We start from the raw sequence: 24,843 nt of genomic DNA, 5'->3' as shown, positions 1-24,843 counted from the left end.
TATAAACATGAGAAGGAGCCTCATCATTAAACAAACACTAAACAATCTAAAAATTTGTTCGTCATTGTCAGTCTCAAGCCTGCAGCAAAATCGTGTCTTTTGCGATATCCATCTGTGTGGAGTGCAGGCGACATCTGAACCATATGGACAGTAGCAACGGCGTACGCAGAATTTTGTCAAGGGGAGTGTTATTATTAAAATTGTTTACAATTTACATTAAGTATCGGTATTTTAAATTTTGTCTATTATTAGCCTATTACTATTATCTTCTGCGGACCTCTGGAGAAAGAACTAAGGAAGAGACTAGTGAAGTGCTTTGTGTGGAGTGTAGCATTATATGGGGGGGCAGAAACATGAAAATTACGACGAAGTGAAGAGAAACGACTAGAAGCATTTGAAATGTGGATACGGAGAAGAATGGAACGAGTGAAATGAATAGACAAAATAAGAACCGAAGCTGTGTTGGAAGAGTGGGTGAAGAATGAATGATGGTGAAACTGATCAGAAAGAGGAAAAGGAATTGGCTGGGTCACTAGTTGAGAAGAAACTGCCTTCTGTAGGATGCACTGGAATGGTGAACGGGAGAAGAGTTCGTGGCGGAAGAAGATATCAGAGGATAGACGACATTAAAATATATGGATCATTTATGAGACAAAGAGGAAGGCAGAAAATAGAAAAAACTGGAGAATGCTGTGAAGTTGCAGTGAAAGACCTGCCCTTGGGCAGAACACAATGAATGAATTAAATTATTATTATTATTGTTATTATTATTATTATTATTATTATTATTATTATTTTACGGTATATTTATTAATATTATATTAAGATATTTGAAACGTAATTTTTTCACAGTCGTTCATTTTTAACAAGTTTCAATTTCTGTTTAATTTTGTATAATAAAATAATGCTTGTGTCATTATTACACTTGCACAATAATCATTTATATATATTTAGTCAACAGTTATTTGTATATGATAGGTAAGACACTTTAGTTTATATAACAGGAGAATCCATGGAAACAATCAAATATATTGAAATAAATTTAATTATTAAACACAATAATGGAACATGGAACTCTCAAAGGATGAAGAATGAAACGGGCATAATGAATATATTGAAGGAGGGGTAGGAGGACTATGTCTCTAAATTTTGTTGCTCTGACAGTAAAAAATTAGAGAAGGGAAAACGATTATGAATAAAAAAAATACTCAAATCTAAATATATTTTTAAGTTCAAGGCGGGGGGGATTCAAACCCGGTAATTCCCCCCTTGCTTACGACGCCCCTGGGCAGTAATAATATGCAAACTTTTTAACATGCTATGAATTGCGGTTTTTTAATGGCTACTTGTAGATGTAATAATATCAATCGATAAAAATTTTTCGGTAAGTAACCGTGACAGGACAAATATCGACAGTTGCATGTCATTACTATGCTGCATATCTTTACCTAGAACTAGATAACAAGAGGAATAGAAGGAGTACAAGGGGAAGTGAAATATATGGAGAACAACGGAAAGATAAGAACAAAGGAATACAATAGTAACAAGGAAACAACGAGAATGCAAGGAGAACAAGGGGAAGACAAGCAGAAAAAGGGGGAAGACAAAGAGAAAAAGGGAAGACAAAGAGAACGGGAAAGATGAGGAGAACAAGGGGAAGACTAGAACAATGCAATATAATGCAGTAGTTACAATAGGCCATCATGATTGTTCTTGCTTTTCTTCTTATGCCAACATTGTTCTTGTTTATTTAAAAATAGTCGTCATTGTCTCGTTGTCATTGTTTTTGTCTCCATCCTCGATTCTTCATCGTCGCATTAGTTCCGTCGTTCCTTCATCATCGTTGTTTTTTTTTCCTTCATTTTGTTCCGTTTTCATTGTTGTCATTATTCCGTCGTCATCGTCGTCTTTGTTCCGTAGTCATCATCGTCGTTTTTCGTTTCGTAGTTGCTATAGTCGTTTTTTGTTTCGTATTTTTCATCGTCGTTTTTGTTTCGTAGTTTTCATTGTCGTTTTTTGTTTCGTAGTTGTCGTCGATTTTTTATTTCGTAGTCATCATTGTCGTCTTTGTTTCGTGGTAGTCATCGTCGTTTTTTATTTCGTGGTTGTCATCGTTTTTTGTTTCGTAGTCATCATCGTCGTTTTTTCTTTCTGGTTGTCATCGCCGTTTTTTGTTTCCTGGTTGTCATCGTCGTTTTTTGTTTCATGGTTGTCATCATCGTCTTTGTTTCGTAGTCATCATCGTCGTATTTTGTTTCGTAGTTGTTATAGTCCTTTTTTGTTTCGTAGTTTTCATCGTAATTTTTGTTTCGTAGATATCATCCACGTTTTTTATTTCGTAGCCATCATCGTCGTTTTTTGTTTCGTAGTCATCGTCGTTTTTTTGTTTCGTGGTTGTCATCGTAGCTTTTTGTTCGTAGTTGTCATCGTTTGTTTTTGTTTCGTAGTCGCCATCACCGTCTTTTGTTTCGTAGTCCCCATTACCATCTTTTGTTTCGTAGTCGTCAACTTCGTCTCTTGTTTCTCAATCGTCATTATCTCCTCTTGTATTGTCATCATCGACGTCTTTTGTTTTATGGGTATCGCTGTCTTTTGTTTCGTATTCGTCATCCCCGTCTTTTGTCTCGTAATCGTCACCGCCATCTTTTGTTTCGTAGTCGTCAACTTCGTCTCTTGTTTCTCAATCGTCATTATCTCCTCTTGTATTGTCATCATCGACGTCTTTTGTTTTATCGGCATCGCTGTCTTTTGTTTCGTATTCGTCATCGCCGTCTTTTGTCTCGTAATCGTCACCGCCGTCTTTTGTTTCGTAGTCGTAATTGCCGTCTTTTGTTTCGTAGTTGTCATCGCTGTCTTTTGTTTCGTAGCGTCATCGCCGTCTTTTGTCTCTTAATCGTCACCGCAGTCTTTTGTTTCGTAGCCACCATCCCCGTTTTTTGTTTCATAGTCGCCGTCTCCGTCTTTTGTTTCGTAGCCACTATCGCCGTCTTTGTTTCATCTTCGTCATATCCCAGTTTTTGTAGAATGGAGATAACAACCCGTTCTAATAAATTTACAGCTGTGACACTCCTAATGCTCCAGCAATGGGTTCGTGTTGTCAGGTACCGTTGTGTGCCGTTCGTCCTCTTGTCTATTTTAACAGCCGCTGCCGTCCCAGTTAGTGAAACGTGGTCATGGCCGTGTAACACGCCGGCTGGCCGCTTCCTGACTGCCTGCTGCCTGCACTCCGGATGCAGATGCCGGCTGCCCCACGTGTTCACAGCTGCGCACCCCACCTCCGCCATTTGTCTTCATTTCTTTAAGACTGGGATGTCCATGGCAAGCTTCGTAATTACAGCGCCTTCAGAGACTTCTTTATCTAAAATTCGTTTCTTTCTCTCAGATCAGTGCTACATTCAAAAAAAAAAAAAGAAATTATAAATATGTGTGTATATAATATATGTGAACGGATTGATGGATTACTGAAAGGACGGATGGACAAAATGAATGGGCGAATGGAGGGACAAATGGAGAAAGTGAGAAACAAACTAATTGCAGCAGATGTGATTGCGTTAGTTGATGGATGTTTGGTCTCAGCGAATTTTAAAGGTTATTTTTTTCAAAAGACCGTTAACTTTTAAAAAATTTCATTCATTCATCGTGTTCTGCCAAGGGCAGGTCTTTCATTGCAAACCCAGCATTCTCCCGTCTTTCCTATTTTCTGCCTTCCTCTTTGTCACCTCATATGATCCATATATACAGTATCTTACTGTCGTCTATCATCTGATATCTTCTACTGCCGTTTACCATTCCTTCCAGTGCATCCTTCAGTAGGCAATTTCTTCTCAACCAGTGACCCAGTCAATTCCTTTTCCTCTTTCTGATCAGTTTCAGCATCATTCTTTCTTCATCCACTCTTTCCAACACAGCTTCGTTTCTTATTCTGTCTGTCCATTTCACACGCTCCATCCTTCTCATATCCACGTTTCAAGTGCTTCTATTCGCTTCTCTTCACTTCGTCGTAATGTCCATGTTTCTGCCCCAAACAAAGCTACACTCCACACAAAGCACTTCACTAGTCTCTTCCTTAGTTCTTTTTTCAGAGGTCCGCAGAAGCTTCCTTGGCCATTGCTATTCTTCTTTTGACTTCCTGGCAGCAGCTCATGTTACTGCTTATAATACACTCCAAGCTGTCCAGTGGCTCTACTGCCTCATTTAGAATTCACAAGTTTACCTTCTTCATTTTTCTTTCGACTATGGTCTTCGTCTTGTTGGCATTTATCTTCATTCCATACTGCTCACAGCCGTCATTTAGCTCCAGTAGCTTATCCTTTAGTATCATTTCCTCTTCTGCTAACAATGCCATATCAGCAAATCTTACACACTTTATTCTTCTTCCTCCTACTATCACTCCTCCCATGTTCTGAGAACAGTTCTTCACTAAATCCTCCAAGTAGATATTGAACATATTACAGGTGATAAAGGGATCCTTGTCGTACTCCTCTCCCTATTTCACTTCCTTGTAACATTTCTTCTCTTATCCTGGCTTTGATTAAGAAAGTTATTAGATGCAAATGTAAATAGGTTTGTATGGGCTATAGGCCTATTGACGGTTTTATATACGCTTGAATTAAGTTGTTTATTGGCCGTAATGAAATATGGCATAAGTAGGCCTACGATACGGTAATTATTCTTAGGGCCCATAATGGAAACGTTAACGTTAACATAAACGTGTGATATGAACATAAGGTTTTCTTTACCGCTCACAATGCCAACAGAACCCCAACGTCAAAACAAAACAATAATTTTATTGAATAGTGTAGCAAATAAAAATGGATGCTTCGAGAATTAATAACGATGTACCGTACCAATGCAATTTGTGTTCCTACAAACTGTATCAGCTTGTGTGCGATGTACCACATTTGATGCTATAGGTCTACATATTCACTTCTGCACACATAAAAGAAAAGAGAATGTACTGTACAAATAAGATGTAGGCCTAACCTATAAAGTCTATATTTTTCACAAGTGAAAAAATACCGTAGTAACAATATTATAATTGAAACATACCGTCAGATTTAATTTCATAAACTATTTGTTTCCATAGATTTTCTCTTAACAAATAATGTTTATACGACATGTGTTTTTTGTCTTAAAGACAACGATGATTTTGAAACGCAATGACCAATTTCTCTTCAAATGAAGCCATTTTGGCGGATAATTCTCCTGTGCAGTGGGATAGTGCGTTTTTTCTTGAATTACGTCAGCGCGAACATGAAAGCTTGGAGTTTGCGACATTATTTTTAATGCTAATGTTTATGTAAGTCATTGTGAATGTATCGATTAAAGAACCTGACCGCAAGCTTTTGTGTTCGCGTTGCATTTGCGTTTACTTCTCATTGTGAATGGATCCTCACATATATAATCTCGTTCACATAGTTAATACTGAAAACTAGCCACAAGTCAGCATCAGTTACTATGTTTTCATGGAGATTTGAATACATTTACCGTACTGAATACGATTCCACCGATCCCTGTTTTGGGTTTTCATGCAATTTTCGATACGTATTGAAAACAATTTTAATACAGAAGCTAAAGTTTCGAAAGTAGCCAAGTTGGATATAATATGCCATCGACATGTTAGCATGTTGGTTACTCTTTAGGCCTTAGCTATAAACAGTGTTGTGTTTTCGTAATGAGGCGCATGAAAACTTAATATTCTGGCTGTTAATGAAGAATAGTAATAATTGCTTTTAGGAAAACACGAAATATTATGTGTTACAACACGTCTTTTCTACAGTAATCTCAGACCTGGAGTGACATTAATTATTAGGACTATTTCGTGAATAAAATAAAAACGTAAATAATATATCCCTAAAATTCGCTCACAAAATGTTAATAATTGCTTATTTATGAATACTTAACCTATTCAGACATTGTGAAGTCGAAATAGATGAGTAACGATTACTTCAATAAAGAATGTTATTAAGTAATACAAATTGAGAAAAGCGAAATACAGGTTTAAAAATGTTAATTATATGTACTGTGATTTTCTTTTGTTATAACAGAAATACATTTTCATTATCTGCTGAAATAATAATTTAATTTAAGCATTTTATAGTATAATTACAAATAACATTATTAATACATTAATTAAATGAGCAATTGTTATGAAGGAGTGTCATTTTCTTTAGGCCTAGATACAGTAGACATGTACTTAGAAGATAAAGATGTAGATGTGGAAGTAGGATTTCGCACTTTATTTAGCACAATGGATTTATGCTCATCGATTTACGTGGAAACAGTTGACGACACTGACTAAACAAAAGAACAACCATGCGATAAACTGATAGTGATAAATCGAGCTGCAGAAATTATCGCGATGTATGACTGTGATTGGTTGGAATTCAAAATTTCATTACACTTCATTGGCCGAAAATGGAATGACGTCATATAAACGAAATAGTCAACATAAATAATTGTTAAAACAGCTCACACATCAAACAAATGAGGCACCGGCGTAGCTCAGTCGACTGAGGCGCTTGCCTACCGATCTGGAATTGCGTTCGAGCGCGGGTTCGATTCCCGCTTGGGCTGATTACCTGGTTAGATTTTTTCCGAGGTTTTTCCCAACCGTAAGGTAAATGTCAGGTAACCTATGGCGAATCCTCGGCCTCATCTCGCTATCATCAATCCCAATGGACGCTAAATAATCTCGTGATTTATACAGTGTCATTAAATAACCAAGTAAAAAAATCAACCGGATGACAATCGTTCACGCGCTTGGCGTATTGAGATTGTTTTCATGGAACTCGATCCTTATTAAATACGATCCGATTCCATTGTTTATGTTATCGACCTTGAGACTTAGATCGTTTTGAATCTCCGTTTCCATGGGAGTTTCAATACGGTAAACGTATTCAAATCGATAAGAATACTCCATGAAAACTTAGTAAGTCTTTTCTGTCTATTATTTTTCTAATATACATGCTGAATGTTTTTCACTTCCTTTGGGGATAAATGAAGTGAAATTAGTTCTCTGACATGCATATAGGGCGGTTACCTGAGTATTATTCCATTGTTTACGGACCTTAATTTGGTTACCAAGGCTACGGTCAGCCTCAGAAAGATATGAAGTATAATGCATTACAACAGATATCTTTTGTTTTCCCTTTCTGTGGAATTGTATGCCTCCAAATTTCCTTCCGCTTGGTTACTTCCCTGCAGGTATATCCCAACCTTATACCTAGCTTTGAAAATGGGATTTAGATAAACAAAGGGTACAAATGAGTTCATCGAACACTCAGCAGGTTTCCGAACGGTCCAACCGCGTCGACGATTATCACGGCTCATTGACTCCACTTACCAGCTTGGTGGACTTTGCTTGAGAAGGGTTACACGAAAATGTTGGATGTTAAGGTTCACAGCAAATGTTATGTCCCCCAGTTTGTATGTGAATTTATAAAAATGGGTTAATAAGTTATTGTATATACTTTCATGCATCTCATGAAAAAATATGCCTAGCAAAGCTTGCCACGTCTTCACATTTAAAAACTTATTAGAACAGTTTTCGCACTCGGTAACTCAAACATGCTGGAACTACGATTAACTATCTCTGACATGAAATCGGACTCAATATGTGTCGTTATATACAGGAGTGCCACACCATAATTTTATTATGCCTCTGAATTTTAAAGCGGCACTTTATATCCCAGTTGTACGTGAATACTTGAAAATTATAGAAACAATTATTATATTAAAACCAGGCACTGAACTTCCACTAATTGTGCTGAAAATGTTCTAACAATTTCATGTCGGATAGATTTCCTGGCAGTTACGAGCATTCAATTATTATTTTACTTTTACTCCTAATAAGTTCGAAAAAGAAAAGGATACGAGAAAAAATTCAGTATAAACACTCTCAAAGTTAATTGCAATATATTGTTTCAATTCGAATTCATTATACTCTAAGTTACGTGTGATTGCAAGCTTAATCGATGCAGGATCACAATGCGTCAAATTGTCTTAATATTTTAAAATAATTACGTACCGTACCTAAATATGATTATCTCATTACTAGGGAGCGGACTCTTATGTAAATAAATACGTTTTATACGAACATAGGCGCCCCTGAATTAGTTCAAAATCCTGGATATGCCTTCCTGATTATTTAAACCAATTTACATAACACATATTTTCCGAAGTTTTGTATTTAAAGAAGTACATAATTTAAAATATTTAAACTTGACCACATAATTCACACTTTTTCCGTATTCTAGTGTATATATTTTCTATTTTTTTCTTTCCCTCATACTCCTCTTTCATTTTCGATTCATTTCCTCATGCTCCTCTTTCACCTTCTCTTTCCATCATTCTCTTTTTTCACTTTCTTTTCTATTCATCATTCTCTTTTTTCGCCTTTTCTTCTTTTCCTCATTCTCTTTTTTCACCTTCTCTTCTTTTCCTCATTCAATTTTTTTCACCTTCTCTTTCTTCCCTCATTCTCTTTTTTCACCTTCTCCTCTTTTCCTCATTCTCTTTTTTCACCTTCTCTTTTCCTCATTCACTTTTTTCACCTTCTCTTCTTTTTCTCATTCTCTTTTTCCTCATTCTCTTTTTCACCTTCTCTTCTTTTCCTCATTCCCTTTTTTCACCTTTTCTTCTTTCCCTCATTCTCTTTTTTCACCTTCTCTTTTCTCATTTTCTTTTTCACCTTCTCTTCTTTTTCTCATTCTCTTTTTCCTCATTCTCTTTTTTCACCTTCTCTTTTCCTCATTCACTTTTTTCACCTTCTCTTCTTTTTCTCATTCTCTTTTTCCTCATTCTCTTTTTTCACCTTCTCTTCTTTTCCTCATTCCCTTTTTTCACCTTTTCTTCTTTCCCTCATTCTCTTTTTTCACCTTCTCTTTTCTCATTTTCTTTTTCACCTTCTCTTCTTTTCCTCATTCTCTTTTTTCACCTTTTCCTCTTTTCCTCATTCTCTTTTTTCACCTTCTCTTTTCCTCATTCAATTTTTTTCACCTTCTCTTTTTTCCCTCATTCTCTTTTTTCACCTTCTCCTCTTTTCCTCATTCACTTTTTTCACCTTCTCTTCTTTCCCTCATTCTCTTTTTTCACCTTCTCTTTTCCTCATTCTCTTTTTTCACCTTCTGTTCTTTTTCTCATTCTCTTTTTCCTCATTCTCTTTTTTCACCTTCTCTTCTTTTCCTCATTCCCTTTTTTCACCCTTTCTTCTTTCCCTCATTCTCTTTTTACACCTTCTCTTTTCTCATTTTCTTTTTCACCTTCTCTTCTTTTTCTCATTCTCTTTTTCCTCATTCTCTTTTTTCACCTTCTCCTCTTTTCCTCATTCTCTTTTTTTCACCTTCTCTTTTCCTCATTCACTTTTTTCACCTTCTCTTCTTTCCCTCATTCTCTTTTTTCACCTTCTCTTTTCCTCATTCACTTTTTTCACCTTCTCTTCTTTTTCTCATTCTCTTTTTTCACCTTCTCTTCTTTTCCTCATTCCCTTTTCACCTTTTCTTCTTTCCCTCATTCTCTTTTTTCACCTTCTCTTTTCTCATTTTCTTTTTCACCTTCTCTTCTTTTTCTCATTCTCTTTTTCCTCATTCTCTTTTTTCACCTTCTCTTCTTTTCCTCATTCCCTTTTTTCACCTTTTCTTCTTTCCCTCATTCTCTTTTTTCACCTTCTCTTCTATCACTATCTTTTTCACTTTGTCTTCTTTCCCTCATTCTCTTTCTTCACTTTCTGTTCTTACCCTCATTCTCTTTTTCACCTTCTCTTCTTTCTTTCGTTTTCTTCTTTCTCATTCTTGCCTTCTTTCCGTTCCTCCATTCTCTTCTTCCTCTTTGTCTTCGTTCCCTCATTTTCTTTCTCCTCTTCTTTCCCTCATTGTTTACTTTCTCCTTGTCGTTATCTCATTCCATCTCTCTACCTCCTCAGTCATTCCCTTTTCTTAATTCTTCTTCATAGCGGACTCAAGAACTTTTCCAATCTTTGTAAAAATCATTTCCCTGCACTTTTCGTGTGTGTCCTAGTTATCACTGCCCAGCAGTTCTAGGCCTACATTTCGTAACACGTGTGTACGGCTCCATTCTCAATAAGTGTTTGTGTCAATAAATTGTTTTGCCTGCAATCTCCTGCCTTACGCTGAGTGTTTCGAGATCTGTAATCCTGATACTGTTGATCTCATTTCATATTATATTAAGAACTTCTTGTGTTTTTTTTTTTTTTTTTTTTTTGATCGGGATATAAACTGGTGTTTTACTGCAAATTCTGAATCCATCAGTTTCCGACTAACGGTTTTCGTGAGATGATGGCACACAAGGAAGTTCCTGGAAATAGCTCACGTGCGACGTAAGTCGATTTAAAGTCTTGGGAGAGGGAATTTCCCGCGCGAAACTACAGCCTACTCACGATGACGAGATTGTTGTGTATTTTGCATATCACATAGTATCAGCTGAGCTTACTCATGAAGTGACATTTCTTTTCCAGCTGCAACAGAAGACATGTCCCGAGTTGTCGATGGAGTCTGCTATGCTGTTCGGAACTACATGACAGTGACACTACAAGATCACGAATCACTCAAAGGTTTCCTGAAATGGTAAGTGCATTGTTTTTAGTCCTCTGTGTTATGAAACCTCAGAATCTTTATAGTCTTCAACTTACTTTTATCTTAAGTGTCTTTTAGAATATTATAATTTTTTAATACAATGTAGGCCTACTCAGGTGCGAATGAAGATTTCTGTTGAGGAGGGAATAGAACCCTAGACAGAGAATACCATACATAAAATTATTATCATCCAGTGGCGGCTCCTGCGTATTTCTTAAGAGGAGGAAAGAAGTTAACAACATGAAATGACACCTTCTTGAATGACACATGCTACAAATTAGCCTACATGCATACAAGTAAGACCAGGTAGTGTTGGGGTTGGCCTTCCCTTCTGTATAGCAATAATCTGTTCTTGTAAACTGAGTTTCCTAAATTGTCCAAAATATGTTATATTTTTACTTCCATTCATTGTTGAATAATTGCACAAATTAACAATTACAAGGAAATTCACCTCGCAGCATTTTTCGAGCACACTACAGCATCACACGTGTTGGAAGAGATTATAGCTACTAACACGTAATCGGAACCGTTTTACGGAAATGGGAAATAATCTTAGGAAAGCGAGAACACTGCATCCACCCACATGGTCTGTGTTGCCACATGTACGTTTACAAGTTCAGTATCACATGCTTTTGAAGAATGTCAGTTCTCGTAAAGTCATACTACCATTATTGTTCAAAGCTGCCGGTGGCCGATTAATTTTTTATGTTAAAAATAATGTAGTTTGAAGTACTTTCAATGTCAAATATATTTGTACAAAACTGACAACTTGGCTGTTGCCCTGTCTAGTAGATAATGAACGGAAGTGAATTTCAGGGCCCAAAAAGATCTGCGATACTAACGTAGAACTACTTCCTCTTTGTTTTATGTAAACCCAACCTTAACTTTCAAATATCCTTGAAAGTTTCAAACCATGAATAGTAGCCTATATAAAGTGCAATGAATAATATTTTTGATTTATAATTTCAAAAAAAAAAAAAAAAAGTTTATATGGTGTCTTTCATAGCTTTGCGTTAAAATTGTTTTTATTGTGCCTCCTCCTAGAATGGTCTGGTTGAATGCAGCATCGTTAGATGGCAGCGGTAGCGAGCTTGCTGCATGACCAGTCGGTTTCTATTTCCCGCCCATGCACTGATTCAGAGGAGGATCTCCTCCCTATCCGTTCATTTACTTGCTTTAAAACTCTGCTTATTTCTCTGGCCGCTAGCGCGCTGTTGTCCATGTGTGTTAACTGCAGTAAAGGAGGAATGGATTGGTTTTCCTCCACACAAACAATCTCGCATCTTTCTCACAGTTTTCTAGCAGCACATGAGCGCGCGTCGTTTAAAACTCGTTCAACCGAGGTTTTCTTATAGCTGAGAACTTAAAAATGATCGAATCTTCCTCGAATTTCAAGGCACATATTTTATTTGGTATTTACTTTCAAAAGAAGAAAAATGTGAGGAGGACGTTCCTCCCTTCCCTCCCCCGAGGAACCGCCACTGTTATCATCCTCATTCTATACGAATCAACGCTTGGTCGCACTGAGTTGCTTGTCTTGCATCTTGATTATAATAATAATTATATCCATGTAATTCCTAAGTTACTGATTATTGTCAGCTTGCTGGTGATGATAATACATCAATATTATTTTCTTTGCTTACTTTATACTGTACTTTATGAAGTATGTTCGAATTAAAACAATTATATTTTAAGGGTTCAGAACCATAGTGGGCCAAGTGCCATTTACTGAAACTGTAGAAAACAAGGGTTAAAATGAAGTTATTACAATAATTCAATGAAACATATAGCAAGTAATATAAAGTATACACATAAAAACTAAATGATATGTTAATCTTCATTAAAGTATGGTGTTCACTTAACTTTAACCCTTGCTTTCTCCGTTTTTAATAAATGGCGCTTGGCCCACTATGGCTCTGAACCCTTCATTTTGTGAGGGGGCTAGAAGTTATCCCTGGCAGGGATATTAATATCGATTTATGAGAGGGGGGATAACTTTCCAACAAGGGGGGAGTCCCCCCCCCCATCGGCCCCGTTAATTCGCACCCTGGACCTGCTTATCAGGAATTCGATTGCGTCACAAGAGGAACTCGCTTGCCTGTCACGCCAACTCAATTGTCGACTTACGGGGTGTTGAAGAACTAAACCGAAAAATCACATAGTCCTACACTGTGGAATTTAGATCATACTGAACGCTAAACCTTATTCCTTACACTGCATTGGCATAAATAATATATTCAAGTTCACATTTTGAATTTAGCCAGGTGGAGGAGTAAACTTGGGGGCAAGCATCTTTTCGAATTCTATCGTTGGATGCTATATATATTTTTTTAAATAATCTGTTGGACCTGATAGATAATATGCCGAATTATTTAAGACTAAAAATTTGGTTCCAGTACGATGGTGCACCTACTCACTTCAGCCATCAAGCTAGAAGACATCTCAGCGATGTGTATCCTGACAGGTGGATTGGTCGTTACGGTTTTTTTTATTGTCCTGCTAGGTCACCTGACTTGACGCCGTAAATTTACAACAATATACTCCTGTAACAAATTTTTAAATTTCTTTTTCAACTTCAAAGTCATTTGTCTCAAAACTTACTAAACTTCACTTGTATCATTTTGCTTCTGAGTGCCTCAAATATGTTAAAAAAAAATTAAAGTTGTAACGGGGCGTGGCATTTAAAGCTGTCAAAATTATTTTTTCATCAAGAATTCTTTTTTACAAATTTCTGATTACGAATCTAGTAACTTTTTGTTTTAAAGTTGGCTACCTGAAGTTACTAGATGAATGAAGCGGAGGAGAATTTTAATAGGTGTTACATAAATATTCATTTTACTTTCAAATCCATTTTTCCATAAGTTTATTTATTTTATTCAACACCAGCGTTTTATGCTAAATATTAATCAATCTGTATGAATTTTTTTACTGCAATTATTTATGAGATAGCTGCATGTTTCTATGCATTTATTTTGTGAGAAATGCTGCTAGTTTATCCCATTAATATTTTTTTAATGAATTATAGAAAAAATAACATTTTCTAAACTTCAAAAAAATTTTTGAAAGTGAATAAATGAGATATTTGATAAAATGAATACATAGAAATGTTTCTGTCTTGTGAATGTAGCCCAGAAAAGGAAGCTTAAAAATTCAGATCTTCTACTAAAAACTTGGGTTAGAAAATGTTTATAAAAAAAATAGAAAAAGATAAAAATCAAAAGCTAAGAACATTTGGGAGTTGAAAATTTGCATTTTGTTAGTCCTTTACATAGTAAATATGCTCTAAAAATTTGGTTGAAAAAAAATTATTAGGGAAAAAGTTGTCATTTTTAGGAGATTTAATGTTAATCAAAGCGGAGTTTGCACACGTTTTTTGAAGTACCCCAAAGGACCTTTAGAATGTGATTTTCTAACTTGTTTATCCCTCACGAACACCACTTACTATGTTTTTTTGGTTTAGTTTCGCAAAACACTGTATATTATTCCTAAATATTTTTTTTTCAAACACTAAAATTCAACCTAAAAGAAAACTCCGGTCTTGTCTCTTGTGCAATGTGCGAGGTGTAGACGCATGCGGGACGCATGAGGTTTTCAGCTCATAAAGTTGACGACAGATCGGATTACGTGGCGAAATAACCAGATTAACCGCAACTTGCTCCACGTTGCTGGCATGCGTATGTGTAGCGTCTGGTGAGTCCTCGGAAGGGACACGTAAGTGTAACAGAGAAGGATATTGTTACATCAGCCGGGACCGTCCGCCGGAAACCCAGTGGTGGGATGTACAAGGAGCTGACCGACCTTGACGCTCGTCGCGGCCCCTGGAAGTATACATCACTTCTTGCGGATGATGCAATCCGTGTTTCTCGGAACAGGAGTCCTAGAATTCGCCACCGCAAAGTAGGAGGTAAATCCGCTGCCATCGGAGTCTGCGATCTGATTCATCTCTTTGGCATCGACTATGATCTCATTGTCTCTGTTTTTATTAACGTATGATGCAAGTATGGGAAACTTACATGCAATTTTGTCCTATTACATTGATATCTAGCGCTTAAGGAAAACAACAGGAGTTGACGGAATCCCCATTGAATTAGTGAAATGCTTGGGTGAAGACAAGAAGGAAATTCTGTCATTATGCAACGAAATATATGAGAGAAAGGCGACTGACCTGAAGATTTTACGGAGACAGTGTTACTTCCAATTTCAAAGGAAAATACAGTGAAACCTCTCCTTACGGACACCCCCAAGATACGGACACCCCCAAGATACGGACACTCCTCAAATACGGACAGATTTTTATGTCCCAACTGAAATAATATAGAAATAATGATAAATTTAACTCTCGTTTACGGACACTCTCAGACACGGACAGCTGTTTCACAGTCCTAAAGCTTGCTTTACCTCCTGACTGCGGATAGAACTTGGTTTTCAAGACCTAATGTGTTACAAAAATGGAAAATTTAGCTTTGAGAACTGTACAAAAATTCCTTAACATGAAAGAAGATAATAAGGGCCGTACTCATAGACATTCTTAGCTCGGATTTCCGGTGGATGATCAGTAAACTAACGTTTTTCGTATTCATAAACCAGTGTTAGCGACATGATATGATATGAATCCAGTACAAGTAACCAGTCGATAGCCGGGGCTAGTTTAGCACGCTCGTAGCGCGGGCTAGCGAAATGTCTATGAATAGCACCCCAAGGGTCTCGTAGGCTACCATTAGCCCAGCCGGCTACCTCTTGTTAGTTGGAAGCGGGTGGATAAACAGAGTCATAAAATTTAACCTGTCTGAAAGGTTCAAGGTTTCCGCGATCGTGAAATTGTATTCGACACATGATAGGGTTAGTAGGATTATTCTTTTCTCTTCAATCACTTGTACTGTTTCGAGAGACATGACACTTGAACGTAAAGGTTAAGTAGAGAACTGTATATTACAGTGCTGCGTAACTGTAGATCTAGAATAAAATTGCATGGCACAGTACTGTATTTTTCTTCTTCGGTCTTATCTACTGTAGTTCAAAGTTGCAAAGAATTTAGTGTAGTAGACTGTATTTAGAATGAAATTACAATAATACATTTCCTTTAAAGTGTGAAAGGATACATAATGCATATTATAAATTTACAGTTAGAGTGGGGAGCCTCCCTCTCAATAAAGGACACCTTCCAGATGCGGACAGATTGTTACGTCCCTTCGATGTCCGTAAATGGAGGTTTCACTGTAATGCCAATAAATGTAAGGAGTTCCGGACTATCAGCCTGATATCACACTCGGCCAAGATTCTCCTGCGAATACTGAATCGATGTTTATATTCTAAGATGGAAGAACAGTTGGAAGAAAAGCAGTTTGGCTTTAGGAAGGGAAAAGGTACGAGAGATGCAATTGGACTGCTACGAACAATCGCCGAAAGATATCTAGAGAAGAATAAAAAAAGTGTATGTGGTATTTATAGACCTAGAAAAGGCGTTTCACAGAGTGAATTGGAATAAACTGATGGGGATCCTGAAGAAAATTGGCATGGATTGGAAAGACAGGAGGCTGTTCAGTAACCTTTATAGGAAACAACGGGTCAAAGTCAGGATAGGAGAAGAAATGTCACAAGTAAGTGAAATAGGGAGAGGAGTACGACAAGGATGTCCTTTATCACTACCCTGTTCAACATCTACTTGGAGGATTTAGTAAAGAACTGTTTTCAGAACATGGAAGGAGTGATAATAGGAGGAAGAATAATAAAGTGTATAAGATTTGCTGATGCTACGGCGTTGTTAGCAGAAGAGGAAATGATACTAAGAGATATGCTACTAGAGCTAAATGACAGCTGTGAGCAGTATGGAATGAAGATAATGCCAACAAGACGAATACCATGGTTATAGGAAGAAAAGTAAAGAAGGTAAACTTGCGAATTCTAAATGAGGCAGTAGAGCAAGTGGACAGCTTCAGATAATTGGGGTGTACTGTAAGCAGTAACATGAGCTGCTGCCAGGAAGCCAAAAGGAGAATAGCAATGGTTAAAGGAATCTTTTAATAGAAAAAGGAGCATCTTCTGCGGACCTCTGGAGAAAGAATTAAGGAAGAGACTAGTGAAGTGCTTTGTGTGGAGTGTAGCATTATATGGGGCAGAAACATGGACATTACGACGAAGGGAAGAGAAGCGACTAGAAGCATTTGAAATGTGTATATGGAGAAGAATGGAGCGTGTGAAAAGGACAGAGAATAAGAAATGAAGCTGTGTTGGAAAGGGTAACTGGGATTGTCTCGGTAAAACCGAGAAAAATGAAGGGCAACGGAGAGCCATAGCAAGCACGTGCGCATCGTAACTGTTTGCTCGCGTGTAGGTGTGACGCTATTTTTGGAATCTGTTTTTTGTTCCCTACCGTTCGTAATAGCAGCTATTATTTACTTAAGGTTTTTCTTTTATAAAACCTACCAATGTAGGCTACTATTTACCAAGCGAAGGATCGACGTGATGGTTTCAGAAGGCTCCCCTGTAAGAGTCCAGACCTGAACCAAATATTTTGTTACGGTCTGGCATCAGATGGCCAGTCGGCTCAGTCACGCATGCCGGTTGTCCACGTGTCCGGAAGGGACGACATCAGTGCTCGAGCGTTCCCAGTCGAGATATCGCGTGAGTGGATAAACACAGAATTTTAAATTAAATCGACCCGGCTGGCCACTGCCCACACGTCATGCGAATGTTGACGAACGAACAGCTCCCTGCTACACCAACGTGTAAATACCACTTCGCGGCGTGACAGTGTGAAATAGCGCGGATGGAATTGCCGACTTGCAGAGTGCACTATTCTCTTCACCTGCATAGTTCAACGTGAGAATTGTTATGGTTTTTGTGGTTGTTCATTCACTTATGTTTTATTTGATATTTCACTATCATATTCCACATATATTTTCTCCATTAATTTTTCCAGCTCTTTCTTAATTCGAAAAATGAATTTATTTATTTATTTATTCGTCTTTCATTCATTTTTGTATTTCTCCTTTTATCTTAGTTCTTTTGTTTTTCAAATCCATCTTTCGTTCCTTTTGTCCTTCGTACATTTTCTCCGTTATTCATCTGTTTCTCTGTTATTTCGTTCATTTGTTTGTTCATTCCTTCGCCCATTTCTTTGTTCATTCCTTCGCCCATTTGTTTGTCCATTCCCCGCCCATTTCTTTGTTCATTCCTCCGCCCATTTGTTTACTCACTCCTTCGCCCATTTGTTTATTCACTCCTTCGCCCATTTGTTTGTTCATTCCTTCGCTCATTTGTTTCTTTATTCCTTCGCCCACTTGTTTATTCATTCCTTCGCCCACTTATTTGTTCATTCCTTCGCCCATTTCTTTGTTCATTCCTTCGCCCATTTGTTTGTCCATTCCCCGCCCATTTCTTTGTTCATTCCTCCGCCCATTTGTTTATTCACTCCTTCGCCCATTTGTTTATTCACTCCTTCGCCCATTTCTTTGTTCATTCCTCTGCCCATTTGTTTATTCACTCCTTCGCCCATTTGTTTGTTCATTCCTTTGCCCATTTGTTTATTCATTCCTTTGCGCGTCTGTTTGTTCATTCCTTTGCCCGTCTGTTTGTTTATTCCTTCGCCCATTTGTTTATTCACTCCTTCGCCCATTCGTTCATTCCTTCGCCCATTTGTTCGTTCATTCCTTCGCCCATTTGTTTGTTCATTCCTTCGCCCATTTGTTTGTTCATTCCTTCGCCCATTTGTTTGTTCATTCCTTCACCTATTCGTTCATTCATTCATTCCTTCGCTCATTTGTTTTTTTATATTCTTTCTCCCGTTAGTTTTTCATCCCTTCTCTCATTTTTTCATTTCTTCTTTCATTCTTTCACCATGCCCATGTGAAATACCTCCTTGACACAAGTATGTACTCTTCCTGGGGATGGTAGAGTGATTTTATATAAAAAAGAAAATGTATCTTTGTTCTAGCAATAAATTATTATTATTATTATTATTATTATTATTATTATTATTATTATTATTATTATTAATGTTTGTTTGTTTATTCCTTTGCCCACTTTTTTGTTCGCCCAGTTGCTTGTTCATTCGCACATGCTTTTTCAATTCTTCGTCTCGTCGTTCCTTTGTTTGTTCGATTCCTCGTTCATTTATGCGTTCATCTACTCGTTTGCTTGTTCCTTCACTTATGCCTTCGCTCGTTAAGCGCCAATAGCCTAGCAGAATGGCAATTAGGTCTACATGAAATTTGATGTTTTAACGCCACTTTCAGTTAACCAGCATGCGAAGCCTATTCAATTGAGACAGTTATGTCAATATAGTCCTTACTACTGTAAACAAACAGGATAATCAATTAAGTATGGATTGCAATATGCTTAACGTATAGTCAACTCCGGATATAGTGAACCTCTGCGGACTTGCATATTTCGTTCACTATATCCGAAGTGTGTCTACCCTAACCTTAAATGACAGAACAGAATGAAATTGTGAACAAAAAAATAAAGTATTTAATTTTTGTGAAATGGATTACACTGCATTCTGTATACTATTACTCACAGTTGATTTACTTAAACTATGCTGTCGACCCACGTCCGTTTGCGAAAGACCACGTTCAGTGTCACTTATAATATTCGCCTGATCTTCCAAAGGAAACACTTTACACTTCGATATTTTTATACAGTACATTCACTGTTGGAACACCAGATAAGGCAGAAATGACAAACGCTGTTATGGTGTGACTGTGTACTCAACCTTGAAATTTCCCGGGTCACTTAATGGGACCTGGGAGATTGCTGATGGAGCTTGAAAGCCATCGAAATCTTACCTTCATTTATGCTCTGGACATAATGACCGTCCCCTTTTAATAAAATAAGGCAGTTTCATTTTCCGTAGTTTCGGTGCTATACGTCATAATAGAAATGTTTCTGAGAACAAAAGGCAACCCTTTGACGGTGAAGGATTAGAAGTAACAGTAGAGTAGAATGCCTGAGAACAGAATGTCAACCCTTCGATTGTGGAGTGAGGCAAGGTCGTCACGTGTTTCCTGGATTTACAGTACAGCTCACTGTCTAGGAATCACTAATCCTACCTTTGTCCTTTGACTAAAGGAGTAAGAAACTTAGAATGTTGTTCTCAACACATTCTTTCAGTTTTATACAAGAAGGTCTGACTTCAAATAAGAATTTGTCAGGATACAGAGTTCACTATAACCGAAGTCAGGGTTCACTATAAACGGAAATATTAATGTACTTTATAATGTATGCGGGTCGGGACCAACGATTTAGGTTCACTATAGCCGATTGTTCACTATAACAGAGTTGACTGTACTTCAGTTACGTTAGCTATATTCCAGACGGTAAAATCCATAATGACTTCGGAAACATTTGGGGAACGGATGAAGATTACTAAAATATTACACGACATGAATCTAGCATTATTTTATGAGAGAAAGTCCTGTGGCTTTAATAGATTTTCTATGCCATACCTGCATAAACAGCGCTCAACGAGCGCGCGCGCTCCTTCGGAGCGGGAGAGCCGTATTTACCGCTCGCCGAAACGGAGAGGAAGATACGTTAGAATGACATAGATTTGCTGTACAGTAGTTGGAGGAGAGGAAAACGACCACTCAGTTATCTAGTGGAGTGCAGTGTGTAGGCCTATTCTCAGTAATTGTTTCACATGCTTACTGTACTCCAACCACGAGAAAGTCTCCAGGGAATGAAACGAAACGGGGTGATGCTGTGAATGAATGTTGATGTCATAAGATATCATAAGGTCACACACGTGGCTACTCGTATCTCTATTGGCTATCTCTCAAAGCACAAACCATAACACTGATATAAACATTTTTATACTACCCTAGTTACAAAATTAGATCACTGTTAATCTCCTGGTCTTTTAATCCCTACATAAAGGAAATAACATATGCAGGAAAGCGCATGATTTTTAAACTGACGTTATAACTCTAATATTATCTATCTATTTCACTCCTATAGATGACGCAATAGTAAGCACATTCCTCTCACGGTTTAGCTCCTGGTTGGAGAACAGTACCTACTGCTACAGTACAGTATGGAGGAATCTAAAAGACGGAATATAACATTTAACGATTTACAGCTCGACTTGTTGATTTTCAATGTGACCTAAGGGCTAAAGATCGTTTGAATAATACTACTAGCCTGGTTGAGTTTCACAAGACTAAACATTAACAATAATATCCACGACTACACAGGCAGGCTATGAAAATGATTGCTATGTTTGGCTCAACATTTATACAGTATTTGTGAGCAACTGTTTTCTATAATCAACTTTAATAAAAGCAGACATCGAACATCTGTAACTGATATTTCATTACGATCAGTAGGCTACTATTCCTTTCAGCTGCCAACAGCATAAAACCTCGTTTTAATGTAGGCCTGATAAATAAAAATATAACAAAATGATATTGTACATTTAAGTAGCTGTAAAAATAATAGCTGTAAAATAAATATTCTTTTTTAATTAATAATAGTCCAAGATAGTTTTGCAAACACTGAACGGGAATTAATTTCATAAACACTAGTAATAGCACTTACTTTTGTGTATATTTTGTACTAGATCACCCCTTCTTCCAGTCCACCCTTATACAGAGCGCAGCTAATATCTGCATTCCGCTCATGAGCTGTGAGCCGGCTCGGAGAGCGCAAACCTTATGCAGGCCTGTTCTATGCATTCTACTCGTATAAATATCGGTATAAATCCGACAGATTGATTTATCTGCAATATCTTCCGAAATTCCTACTCTAGGCAGCAGTTCCACCATGCGAACCAAATACTGTGCATGCATAAGCCTACTTAGGCCGACATCTTCCTAATGTAGCCTATACAGATTCGTAACTCCGTGGCCATTGTTTTGCGAATATCGAATCAATGGATACTGTCATCGCTCATCAGACGCCGAACGGAAATCACGCCACTGTCCTCGACTTACGTAAGCATTCGGTTCAGTAAACCCTTACGCAAGTTCGATATTGTCCTCAGTATGTAGATTATATTGTATGAGAACACGGCGTCTCATCCTACTTGTAATTACAATTTCAACATAGTCGAACGTGTGTATACCCTGCATGACTGAAGAGGTTTGCTTGTTAATATAAACCGAAGAACATATGGTTGACGTAAGTCTACTACTACTACTATTATTATTATTATTATTATTATTATTATTATTATTATTATTGAACTCGAGAGGAAACTAGTCTAAACTACGAATTGAATGGTGTTGTAATTCCGCAAGAACAATGTTATAAGTACCTTGGAGTATATTTAAACTCCAAACTTTCTTGGGAAGAGCATGTTCATACCGTCCCTTTTTTTAAAGCAAGACGTAAAGCGCTACAGCAAGACCGTTCTTTTATTACATTTACTTCACCGTCGCTGCAGCAGCGCTGCAGGAACCGTGCAGTAAATCGAAACATCGCTTTACGAGTTTGCTGTACGATCCATCATGGCGGAATGCATGTTTTGGTCTTTTGCAACATTTATTATTGTTAAAATCGTCTAGTAATAATAATTCTATGTCATTATCATGGAAGTCGAAACTATTTAACATGTTCGGTTCTTTTAAGATTAAATTTATTACTGCAGTAATAGATGTCAATATTAATTGTCCACCATTTTGGAGTCAGCTGACCTAATTGCGTTTTTTTTTTTCGACCCTCATTTTGCTGCAGCAAAGGCATGAAGCGTTTTAAAAAAACGCACGGATAATGTTACGGGTAAAGCATGGAGGACACTTCACTATATTATGAAAATCTTGAAAAAGGCTAGCCCCAAATCGAGGGAAATAGCATATCTAACGTTAGTGCGACCGTTAATGGAATACGGAACTACATTTTAGGATCCCTATATAATATATCAGACAAATTCCTTAGAAAGAATCCAGTATAGGGCAGCTAAATTTGTTAAAGGTAAAAGAGAAGAACGAAACGATACGATAAAAGAACTTAAATGGGAAACATTGGAAAACATACGTAGAAAAACTAGAATAACATCATTGTATAGAGCACATCTAGATCAAAAGCATGGGTAGACATAACGGCTCGGTTAGAGAAGCCAACGTACTATGGAACGATCATGATTTTAAAATCAAATGTAGGAAACAGAAAACGGATTTAGATAAATTTCCATTTTTAAATATAACTGTAAATGATTGGAATTACCTACCTGCAGCGGTCTTTGAGGGCTTCCCTTCCTTAAAGAGATTTAAAAAATAACTTAAAAGGTTGTACATAAAATGTAAATTAAAAAAAAAAAGATACGCTACATTACTTAAGGTGACATGTATTTACTTAGCCTGACGAGTTATTCCCTTGTTTTGAATTGTAAATTAGTTTAAAATAGTTTGTAAAAGGGTTTCAGACTAGAAATGTTTAGTTTAATGTAGTTCTGTTTATACGTGTGAATAAGGGTGTAACTGTCCTATTTGAACCATTGTATCAGTGAAGCGTGGTGATCAGTGAAGTTATGGTTTACAGTGGCAGTGAATAGTTTCGATCAGTAATAATATAGTGTCAATGAAATGTGTTCTATAGTGTCAGTGAAATGTGTTATAAAGTGTCAGTGAAATTTGTTCTATAGTGTCAGTGAAATGTGTCATAGTGCCAGTGCAGTGAGTGAGGTGAGAGTGAAGTGAAAGTTTATCAATAACAATGTGAAACTTATGTAGGGCCTATACATATGTGTATAAAGATTATTTCAGTTATATTCCGCTGAATATTTATTTGCAATAGCTCTAAAAGAAGGAAATTTCTTTTGAAGCTCTTCTGTAAATTTACATCGCCTCTTTGGCATTGTTATAAGGAATAAAACACAGTTTTAATGTTAACTTAAGGGGAGGCAGAGGTGAAATTTTGAACAAAAACTGAAGAAAAAATGAAAATTTGGTTTTTTACATTTTTATTATCTCTATTTTCATATTCCGATGTCAGTTTTTGATTTTGTGCCCTTTAAAAGTATGAAATTAAAACCAAGACAACTGTATTACTATATATAATTCCCACAATAAACTACTTACTTACAAATGGCTTTTAAGGAACCCGAAGGTTCATTGCCGCCCTCACATAAGCCCGCCAGCGGTCCCTATCCTGTGCAAGATTAATCCAGTCTCTATCATCATACCCCACCTCCCTCAAATCCATTTTAATATTATCCTCCCATCTACGTCTCGGCCTCCCTAAAGGTCTTTTTCCCTCCGGTCTCCCAACTAACACTCTATATGCATTTCTGGATTCGCCCATACGTGCTACATGCCCTGCCCATCTCAAACTACTACTTATCATTATTTATATACCTTCTCTGAACATATAAATAAAAAGGAATATTGAAAATTTCTTACAATATGGTGCATGGAGCATTTTATATCAAACGATATAAAGTTTTATAAAATAATTAATATTTACAGAACTATTGTACTTAGAAAGTTGAAACTTGCTATGTCCATTATTAATGACATACTTAGTATCCATAATCAATTTCAAACAAATCGGATAAATTTTGTGGATTTTGAAATATTAATAATTTAATAATATTAATAATTTTATAAAACTTTATATCGTTTGATATAAAATGCTCCATGCACCATATTGTAAGAAATTTTCAATATTTCTTTTTATTTATATGTTCAGAGAAGGTATATAAATAATGATAAGTATTAGTTTATTATGGGAATAATATAGTAATACAGTTATCTTGGTTTTAATTTCATACTTTTAAGGGCACAAAATCAAAAACTAACACCGGAATATCAAAATAAAGATAATAAAAATGGAAAAATCCAAATTTTCATTTTTTTCTTCAGTTTTGTTCGAAAATTTCACCTCTGCCTCCCCTTAAGCATGCATTAAATTGATTAAAATCCTAGCTAAACTTGGCAGCTGAAAAAAAAACGGCAAAAAAATCTCGAATATTACCATTCTATCGATAAACAAAACAGGTAGTACCAACCTAAAATTTGCCATCATTAATAGATACAATCTATAGCATAGAGAAATATTTTACAGCAACACTAGACAACCAGAAATAATGGGACTCTTCTGTCTTATGATCGTTTGAAGAAAGAACCATTTGGGCCCATCTCAATTTCAATTACGGGAATGCTGCACCACTATTACGCCACCACGAATATGTCGCGTGACAGTCTCCTGATTATATATCAGAGTTGAAGATGGCCTCCAGATGCAGTCCTGGGAAAAACTGAAACAATGGACATATACAGACACCATGGGAAGGAGAATAGATCTTCACTTTCCT

General features: G+C 36.9%; 1 protein-coding gene across 1 annotated transcript in view; it reads left to right on the top strand.

Annotated features, from left to right (window-relative positions):
- Positions 1-10,430: 10,430 nt before the first annotated feature.
- LOC138714827 (transducin beta-like protein 2) overlaps positions 10,431-24,843 on the top strand; it is a 75,056-nt gene continuing 60,643 nt past the window's right edge. The window contains exon 1 of the mRNA XM_069846999.1: positions 10,431-10,583. The gene's annotated coding sequence lies outside the window, so the exon portion shown is untranslated. The remainder of the gene's footprint in view (positions 10,584-24,843) is intronic.

Source organism: Periplaneta americana, chromosome 15 (genome assembly GCF_040183065.1).
Source record: "Periplaneta americana isolate PAMFEO1 chromosome 15, P.americana_PAMFEO1_priV1, whole genome shotgun sequence".
Taxonomy (NCBI): domain Eukaryota; kingdom Metazoa; phylum Arthropoda; class Insecta; order Blattodea; family Blattidae; genus Periplaneta; species Periplaneta americana.
The sequence above is the reverse complement of the archived record's forward strand: the minus strand, read 5'-3'. Positions and strand labels throughout refer to the sequence as shown.